The 10023-nt window shown below is 38.9% G+C and overlaps 1 pseudogene; it reads right to left on the bottom strand.

The window, feature by feature from the left end:
• Window positions 7085-9761, bottom strand: Gm18849 (predicted gene, 18849; annotated as a pseudogene).

Genomic DNA, 10023 nt, shown 5'->3' with positions numbered 1-10023 from the left:
AACCAGATATGGGGGCAGAGAGATCAACATTTGAATAATCCAAGGATAATCTTTACACAGTGCGCAATAACATTATGCTTACAATTGGTTCTCTTCTGGCCCCTCCCAGTGCTGCTGTATCACAATGCACCACTCCAAAGCTCCATGGTATGCTCACCCCTGACGACCTGAAATCATTAGTTTACTCTCTTTCAGAAGCCTTTGATATCACTTATCACATCCCTTAAAACACCTTTTGCCTCGGTTGTCTTATTATTCTATTTTCTTTTTACCTCCTCACTTTTTCTGAGCTCTTTTTTAGGGTTCCCCCTTCTGTTCAGTTTTTAAGCTATTGGTATTTAGTATTTAGGTTGTTTTAAAAACAGATTTCCATTTGTTCTTGTTTTACATACTTTGTGAACTTTTTAATTGGAGCTTAAGGATTTGATGTTTGGGGCATGGGGTGATTCTAGTTTTCTGAGTTACCATTAGGCTGTTTTTCCTTAGTAGGGATACCAGTTTACACTGCCCTGTAGTGCAAGGTGTCTGGCTCTTCTGCATCCTTGCGAGTACTTGTTAATATTCTGAGTATAAATCTCTTATCCAGTATAACATTTGTAAAGAATTGTTTTTTTCCACATATTGCCATTTTAGTCTGATAGTTATAGTTTAGTTAGTTTAGTTAGTTAGATAGATAGATAGATAGATAGATAGATAGATAGATAGATAGATAGTTTAGTTGCACAAAGGATTTGCCTTTGAATAGGGTTGAGTTAGTTTGTCTTCTTCTGTTATTTGGGGGGTCAGATCTAATAAGTTAATGCAAAACCCAGTGCCATAGAGCCAGTGAAATAGCTCAGTGTGTAAGGACATTTGCTACCAAGTCTGCTACCCTGAGTTCAATCTTTGGAACATGCATGGTAAAAGGAGAGGAGGCTAATGCCCACAGGTTGTCCTCTGACCTCTACATGCTCCTCCCAGTAAATAAATATATGAAACCAAAAGAGGGGACTGGAGAAATGGCTCAGTGGTTAAGAACACTGTCTGCTTTCCCAGAGGTCCTGAGTTCAATTCCCAGCAAACACATGGTGGGTCACAACCATCTGTAGCAGGGTCGGATACCCTCTTCTGGCATCTGGGTACATGCAAATAGAACACTCATGTGTATAAAATAAATAAGATTTTAATAAAAAATAAAACCAAAAGAAAATCAAGTGCCATGGAACCCTTTCTCTGTTTCCATTAAAGGGTTTAATGTTTTAGTTCTTCCATGTAGGTAATACACCTACAGGAGGTAATTTTTATATGTGACATTAAGTATCTATGTCACATTTGTGCACATGGATATCTACTTTCCTCAGTATCATTTGTTGTGAAGATATTTTGAGACTCCCATCAGGGTAGAGCAAGGTTCCTAACTCACTGAGAACTCAACTATGGAGTACAGTTTACATCTTCTCAGAAGTTTTATACAATTTCTCCAATAATTCTGTAAGTGGTAGAAGTGTTAAGAGATTATGGATTAGATAAGAAAATAGTGTTTATTTGTCAGATTTAATTGACTTTTATTAAGAACTTTTATCAGCAAGTAGAGTCAATAAGTAGAGTTATAAAGTACAAGCATAATTTTTAACAAATTAGTAAAAAACCAGTTTTTACTTGAAGCAGTACAGATAGAAGAACTACTATTCATCAGTGAATATAACATTCTAAGATACACAGATAAAAACATTGGTGTCTTTGTTTCTTCTTGCTCTTCTTCTTCTTCTTCTTCTTCTTCTTCTTCTTCTTCTTCTTCTTCTTCTTCTTCTTTTGGTTTTTGAGACAGGGTTTCTCTGTGTAGCCCTGGCCGTTCTGGAACACACTTTGTAGACCAAGGTGGCCTCGAACTCAGAAATCCGCCTGCCTCTGCTTCCCGAGTGCTGGGATTAAAGACATGTGCCACCACACCCAGCGTCTTTGTTTCTTCTAAGGAAATTATGAGCACACTATTTTTTGTATCACATATTGAATTAATCACCCTAAGGAATGTTTTGCTGATGATAATTATATTGACTACCCATGTATTCTGATAGCTCAGTTCAAGCTTGGTCAGATTTTTTTTTATTAGATATTTTCTATATTTACATTTCAAATGTTATCCCCTTTCCCAGTTTCCCCTCCGGGAAAGCCCCTATCCCCTCCCACCTCTCCCTGCTCCTCAACCCACCCACTCCCATTCCTGGTCCTGGCAATCCCCTATATTAGGGCCTAGAGCCTTCACAGGATCAAGGGCTTCTCCTCCCATTGATGACCGACTAGGCCATCCTCTGCTACATATATAGCTAGAGCCACAAGTTCCACCATGTGTTTGCATTGATTGGTGGTATAGTTCCAAGGAGCTCTGGGGGGTACTAGTTAGTTCATATTGATATTCCTCCTATGGGGCTTCAGTTCCCTTCAGCTCCCTGGGTATGTCTCTGGCTCTTTCATTGGGGACCTTGTGCTCCGTCCAAGGAATGACTGTGAGCATCCACTTCTGTATTTCCAGGCACTGGCAGAGCCTCTCAAGACATAGCTATATCAGGGTCCTGTCAGCTAAATCTTGTTGGCATCTGCCTAGTGACTGGGTTTGGTGGTAGTTTTTGGGGTGGGTCCCCAAGTGGGACAGCCTCAGGATGGTTGGTCGTTCCTTCAGGCTCTGCTCTGAACTTTGTCTCCGTAACTCCTTCCATGGGTATTTTGTTCCTCATTCTAAGAAGGAATGAAGTATCCACACTTTGGTCTTCCTCCTTCTTGAGTTTCATGTGTTTTGCAAATTGTACCTTGGGCATTCTAAGTTTCTGGGCTAATATCCATTTATCAGTGAGTGCATATCATGTGTGTTCTTTGGTGATTGGGTTACCTCACTCAGGATGATGCCCTCCAGATCCATCCATTTGCCTAAGAATTTCATAAAGTCATTGTTTTTAATAGCTGAGTAGTCCTCCATTGTGTAAATGTACCACATTGTCTGTATCCATTCTGCTGTTGAGGGACATCTGGGTTCTTTCCAGCTTCTAGCTATTATAAATACAGCTGCTATGAACATAGAGGAGCATGTGTCCTTATTACATGTTGGAGCATCTTCTGGGTATATTCCCAGGAGTGGTATGGCTGGATCTTCTGGTAGAACTATGCCCACTTTTCTGAGAACTGCCAAACTAATTTCCAGAGTTGTACCAGCTTGCAATCCCACCAGAAATGGAGGAGTGTTCCTCTTTCTCCACATCCTCGCCAGCATCTGCTGTCACCTGAAATTTTTATCTTAGCCATTCTGACTGGTTTGAGGTGGAATCTCAGGGTTGTTTTGATTTGCATTTCCCTGATGATTAAGGATGTTGAACATTTTTTCAGGTGCATCTCGACCATTTGGTATTCCTCAGTTGAAAATTCTTTGTTTAGCTCTGTACCCCATTTTTTTTTATTTATTTGATTTTCTGGAGTCCATCTTCTTGAGTTCTTTGTATATATGGGATATTAGTTCCCTATCTGATTTAGGATTGGTAAAGATCCTTTCCCAATCTGTTGATGGCCTTTTTGTCTTATTGACAGTGTCTTTTGCCTTACAGAAGCTTTGCAATTTTATGAGGCCCCATTTATCAATTCTCACAGCACAAGCCATTCTGTTCAGGAATTTTTCCCCTGTGCCCTATCTTAGAGATTTTTCCCCACTTTCTCCTCTATAAGTTTCAATGTTTCTGGTTTTATGTGGAGTTTCTTGATCCACTTAGACTTGAACTTTGTACAAGGAGATAAGGATGGATCAATTTCCATTCTTCTACATGATAACCACCAGTTGAGCCAGCACCATTTGTTGAAAATGCTGTCTTTTTCCATCAGATGGTTTTAGCTCCCTTGTCAAAGATCGAGTAACCCTAAGTATGTGGGTTCATTTCTGGGTCTTCAATTCTATTCCATTGATCTACCTGTCTGTCCCTGTACCAGTACCATGCAGTTTTTAATCACAATTGCTCTGTAGTACAGCTTGAGGTCAGTCATGATGATTCCACCAGAGGTTCTTTTATTGTTGAGAATAGTTTTTGCTATCCAAGGTTTTTTGTTATTTCAGATGAATTTGCAAATTGCCCTTTCTAACTTTGTGAAGAATTGAGTTAGAATTTTGATGGGGATTGCACTGAATCTGTAGATTCCTTTTAGCAGGATAGCCATTTTTACTATATTAATCCTGCCAATCCATGAGCATGGGAGATCTTTCCATCTTCTGAGAACTTCTTCAATTTCTTTCTTCAGAGACTTGAAGTTCTTATCATACAGATCTTTCACTTCCTTAGTTGGAGTCACACAAAGGTATTTTATATTGCTTGTGACTATTGTGAAGGGTGTTGTTTCCCTAATTTCTTTCGCAGCCTCTTTATCCTTTGTGTAGAGAAAGGCCACTTATTTGTTTGAGTTAATTTTATATCCAGCTACTGCACTGAAGCTGTTTATCAGGTTTAGGAGTTCTCTGGTGGAATTTTTAGGGTCAGTTATATATACTATCATATCATCTGCAAAAAGTGATATTTTGCCTTCCTCTTTTCCAATTTGTATCCCCTTGATCTCCTTTTGTTGTCGAATTGCTCTGGCTAGGACTTCAAGTACAATGTTGAATAGGTAGGGAGAAAGTGGGCAGCCTTGTTTAGTCTCTGATTTTAGTGGGATTGCTTCAAGTTTCTCTCCATTTAGTTTGATATTGGCTACTGGTTTACGGTATATTGCTTTTATTACGTTTAGGTATGGGCCTTGAATTCCTTATCTTTCCAATACTTTTATCATGAAAGGGTGTTGTATTTTGTCAAATGCTTTCTCAGCATCTAATGAGATGATCATGTGGTTTTTGTCTTTGAGCTTGTTTATATAGTGGATCACATTGATGGATGTTCGTATACTAAACCATCCCTGCATCCCGATGAAGCCTACTTGATCATGATGGATGATTGTTTTGATGTGTTCTTGGATTCGGTTTTCGAGAATTTTATTGAGTGTTTTTTCATCAATATTTATTACGGAGGTTGGTCTGAAGTTCTTCTTTGTTAGGTCTTTATGTGGTTTAGGTATCAGAGTATTTGTGGCTTCATAGAATGAATTGGGTAGAGTACCTTCTGTTCCTATTTTGTGAAACACTTGAGGAAAATTGGACTTGGGTCTTCTTTGAAGGTCTGATAGAACTCTGCACTAAACCCATCTGGTCCTGGGCTATTTTTGGTTGGGAGACTATTAATGACTGCCTCTATTTCCTTAGGGGATATAGGGCTTTTTAGATCATTAATCTGATCCTGATTTAACTTTTGTACCTGGTATCTCTCTAGAAAATTGTCCATTTCATCCAGGTTTTTCAGTTTTGGTTGAGTATAGCCTTTTGTAGTAGGATATGATGATGTTTTGGATTTCCTTTGTTCTGTTGTTTTGTCTCCCTTTTCATTTATGATTTTGTTAATTAGGATACTGTCCCTGTGCCCTCTAGTTAGTCTGGCTAAGGGTTTATCTATCTTGTTGATTTTCTCAAAAAAAGTTACTGGTTTGGTTGATTCTTTGTATAGTTCTTTTTATTTCTACTTGTTTGATTTCAGCCCTGAGGTTAATTATTTCCTGCCATCTACTCTTGGGTGAATTTGCTTCCTTTTGTTCTAGAGCTTTTGGGTGTGCTGTCAAGCTACTAGTGTGTGCTCTCTCTGGTTTCTTTTTGGAGGCACTCAGAGCTATGTGTTTTTCTCCTAGGACTGCTTTCATTGTGTCCCATCAATTTGGGTATGTTGTGGCTTCATTTTCATTAAACTTTAAAAAGTCTTTCATTTCTTTATTTCTTCCTTGACCAAGGTATCATTGAGTAGAGTGTTGTTCAGCTTCCATGTCAAAATTGACTTTTTATTATTTATGGTGTTATTGATGATTAGTGTCCATGGTGATCTGATAGGATGCATGGAATAATTTCAATATTTCTGTATCTGTTAAGGCCTGTTTTGTGACCAATTATGTGGTCAGTTTTGGAGAAGGTACCATGAGGTGCAGAGAAGATGGTATATCCTTTTGTTTTTGGATGAAATGTTCTGTAGATATCTGTTATTTTACTTCTTTAATGCCATTTGCCTTCCTTCACTATAGTGATTTTTGAAATTTAGCTTGCATCGAAATCACCTAGACCTTCTTAAAATACCTGCTTCTGGATTACACAGGGGTGGGGCAGAGAAATTGTATTTTGCAGTCAATGCTGACACTGTATAGAATCCATCTTGCAGGGGCATTTTTCTACTACTTCATAGCTGCCAACATGTAAACTTAGGAGATCCCAGGCCATGATGGGGGCTCAAAGTTTTGAGAACTGGAACCCTTTTCCAAGACTTGTGATCATAATCAACAGTAACTGGCATGGTCATGGGAAGAGACAAGGAAAAGGGAGAGGCCTACTTGGAAATGATTTTCTTTGCTAGGAGAGTTGCTTTGACGATGGTCCTTAAGGTATTCCCAGGAACAGACAGCAGTTACTTGGAATGGCTTCTCGAGGGTCCTGAACCTCCTCACAACTGAAGTGCTTGAGATGCTCAAGGGGAGCCCCGCCTCACCTGAACTGAAGTGCTCTAGATGTTCAGGGAAGCTGGGAGGGCCTTACCTGTGCCTATAGAACTCAGGGATTTACACTTAAAAGGATTTAACACAAGAACAACCAGATTGAAGAAATGCACACGGCAAGGTGCTAGGATGGGCGAATGACCTTCCACGCCCTCTGTGCAATTTGGTCCTAAAAGCCCTTTCCTGCATTTGCAAACTGGAACTCATCAAGTCTTCGAAGAGCTGGATAATGCTGCATCTCCAGCCCTCTTCACCCCACTTCTCAGGTGAAGCTTCTAAAAAGGCCAACTGTAACCCTGTACATTCTGGTCTTTCTTCGAATGATCTCAAGGCTGAGACTGTCTATGAAACCCCTGTCTTTTCAAATGTAGCTTTGATAAGAAAAGTAAAAATTAACACAATGAACTGTGAAACTACTACACCCCACAGTGAGGCAGCAGCTGTTTATTTTGAGGTAACTGTCACAAAGTACAGGATAGAATAATCTTATTATGATGTAATCTTGAGAGGTTTTCTAAGGTAGGATTTGGAGCCTTCCACACTTATCAGATACCTTCTCATTAGATTTTTCCAGTTTTGCAGTTCTAGATCCAAACTGTATGGCCCATTTTGGCAGAAGGGCAGAGGCTGGGAGACCAAGTTCCATAGCTGCAAGGTGTAAAATAAGCTTCTAATCAACTCACGGGGAAAGCCAGGTCTACCTTCTCCCAAACCGGCAGAGAATTTAGGAAAGACACAACATTTTCATCCAGAAAAGGAAATCTAAAATTGATCAAGAAAAATAATAGTGATTGTTACTAAAAATAGTCTGTTTATGACTATTTAAACATTTTAATGGCTAAAATTTAACTACATTTAAAAAAGTATTTCAAAACATTTGGCGATTTTTATATATATTACAAATATAACCTAAAGTCTAAATAAATCATTTGTCTATGATAGCAAGAAATAATTCACAAGTTTTTTCAGAGTATCTTTGTGCACTTCCCCAGTGTGTTCACAAAATGCTCATGAATTTATGTCTGCTTTGAATTTGTCTGCAGAAACTGAACTCTGAGTAATAATCTGCCCTTTGTTTACTTTTTTATAAAATTAGGGATTTCCCCTTTTTTGATTTTGTTTGTAATATCATCCCATTTTTACCCTGTACCCATACAATGAAATATAGTTATACTGTACTCACTCTTATAAAAACATTCTTCATTAACATTCTCATCTGAGTATAACATTATAATAATTTCATATGATGCCTTTGGAATTAACTACTTCATCAGACAAAGTAATCTCCTCCTTCATCTACCTGATGATAATGAGGAGATTTTTTTTTCCTATCCTTCAACCCTTGAGCATTTCTCTTTACATTCTTAAAAAGGAGAACAGCTTACATACTATGTAAAATTGTATTACTTATTTAAAATAGTATTAAGAAGTAGAACAGCATTAACAATATAATCTGGAATAGCATTGGCAACATAGGAACACTTGGGTAAAGGCAATAATAATTCAACAGAAAGGGCAAAACCATGCAATAAAGGTTCGGGAGGATTCTCAGACACACAAAGAGGAAGCAAGTGTACTACGATGCCCCTGTTTTCATGAGACTTACATGATCTCCTCCTTCTTGCCTACTGAATCCTTTTAACAAGTGTCATTTTTTAGCTAAATAGTTTCACTCATTTTTATTTAATTTCTTTTGTTTTGTTTTTTCGAGACAGGGTTTCTCTGTATATCCTTGGCTGTCCTGGAACTCACTTTGTAGACCAGGCTAGCCTCGAACTCAGAAACCCGCCTGCCTCTGCCTCCCGAGTGCTGGGATTAAAGGTGTGCGCCACCACGCCAGGTGCTCATTTTTATTTTTGAGGCAGGGTCTTTCTATGAAGCCCACACTGGCCTTAAACTTATGATTTTCCCAACTCTGTCTGACGAATGTAAACTACTATACTCAAGTCCATAGTTCGACTCTTCATACCATCACATCTTCCTTTATCCTTAATATTTAAATTGAAAATGCTGCACTTAAGTATGTCTTTACTATAAGTATGTTTTAGGTAAAAATAAAGCCAAGATTTTTAAAGCACATATGAAAGTGCCTGGATTTCTGAAGATTTTATACCTCCTATAACAGTGTTAAATCATGTTTTCTTTAAAAAACAAACAAACAAACAAACAAACAAGAAAACACTCAATAGACAGATATCCAGGACTGGGACCTCCACTGATCACTACAGTAGTCATGCCTACACAGACAAAACCATATTCTACAGTATTGGAGGAGAAATTCATGGTGGGTTTGTGGGACAAAAAAGAAAAAAACAAAACAAAACAAACAAACAAACAACAACAACAAAAAAAAAACCCCAAACCTTTAAACTGCCTGTGCTTGGCACTTTAACAGTCCTGTTTTCCTTGTCATAAAACGAACGACCCATTCTATCACTTCAGAACGTGACTGCAAAGTTGCTTATGATGAAACAATGGCTTCCCGGCTCCAACATCTTTTCTCTTGACCACGTTTATAAAGAGACAGCGTGCCTGCTCTCCTGCTTTGCTGGGACCAATCTCCAAGGGAAAAGGAATGTAAAACCTCCTTTGTATTTTTCTTAAAAAGCATTCAGTAATGAGTTACCTTGCTTCCTTTCCATGATCATCAATAACTCTGTCATCACAACCAAGGTTTCTAGAAGAAATGCAACCCAATTCCATTGCTATTTCCTCATTCAATCCTTCTAAGCCAAGAGACTGAAAGCGGGCACGATGACGGGAATAACCTGCCAACTGCTCATCTGCACCAATCCCAGTAAGAATCACGTACAGAAGAATAAAGAAAACCAGAGACACGACAAGAGGATAAAGAAAACAAGTTGCGTTTTTCTCATGCAGGCTAAAGAGTTATAGTCCTAACATTTTAGGAGGAAAACTGTGAGTCAGAAAACAGTAAAACAAACAAATATACTATACTAGAAAGTGTAACTATAGTACAGCATATTCATAAACCTTAAATGTTGAAAGCTTCAGTCAAAATTAGGTCTCATGAATTCTGAGCAACAGTCCTGGATCATACCTTTGCACTGCTCTTCTAAGATCTCACAGCATCTTGGGTCACCAACCAACCGATTCCTCTAGAAACAAACCAGACAGCACAGCCTAATGCTATCATCCAGAACTGTGTCCGATGGCTGAACTAAGTTATAAACATGAACTCTCTGCAGCTATGGCAGCCTGCCCAAGATCAAGCCAATCCAAATCCCAGCCCGAGCCCTACCGGAAGAGTCATTTTTAAACTGTAGAACATCTGCAAGGTGGTTGTGGTGCAGCGTGTGCCTTTAATCTCAGCACTTGAGAGGCAGAGGCAGGCAGATCTCTGAGTTCAAGCCCAACCTTATCCACAGACTGAGTTCCAGGACAACCAAGGCTACACAGAGAAACTCTGTCTAGAAGGATCCTCCCCCCACCCCC

The sequence above is a fragment of the Mus musculus genome, chromosome 1 (genome assembly GCF_000001635.26).
Source record: "Mus musculus strain C57BL/6J chromosome 1, GRCm38.p6 C57BL/6J".
Classification (NCBI taxonomy): Eukaryota; Metazoa; Chordata; class Mammalia; order Rodentia; family Muridae; genus Mus; species Mus musculus.
The sequence above is the reverse complement of the archived record's forward strand: the minus strand, read 5'-3'. Positions and strand labels throughout refer to the sequence as shown.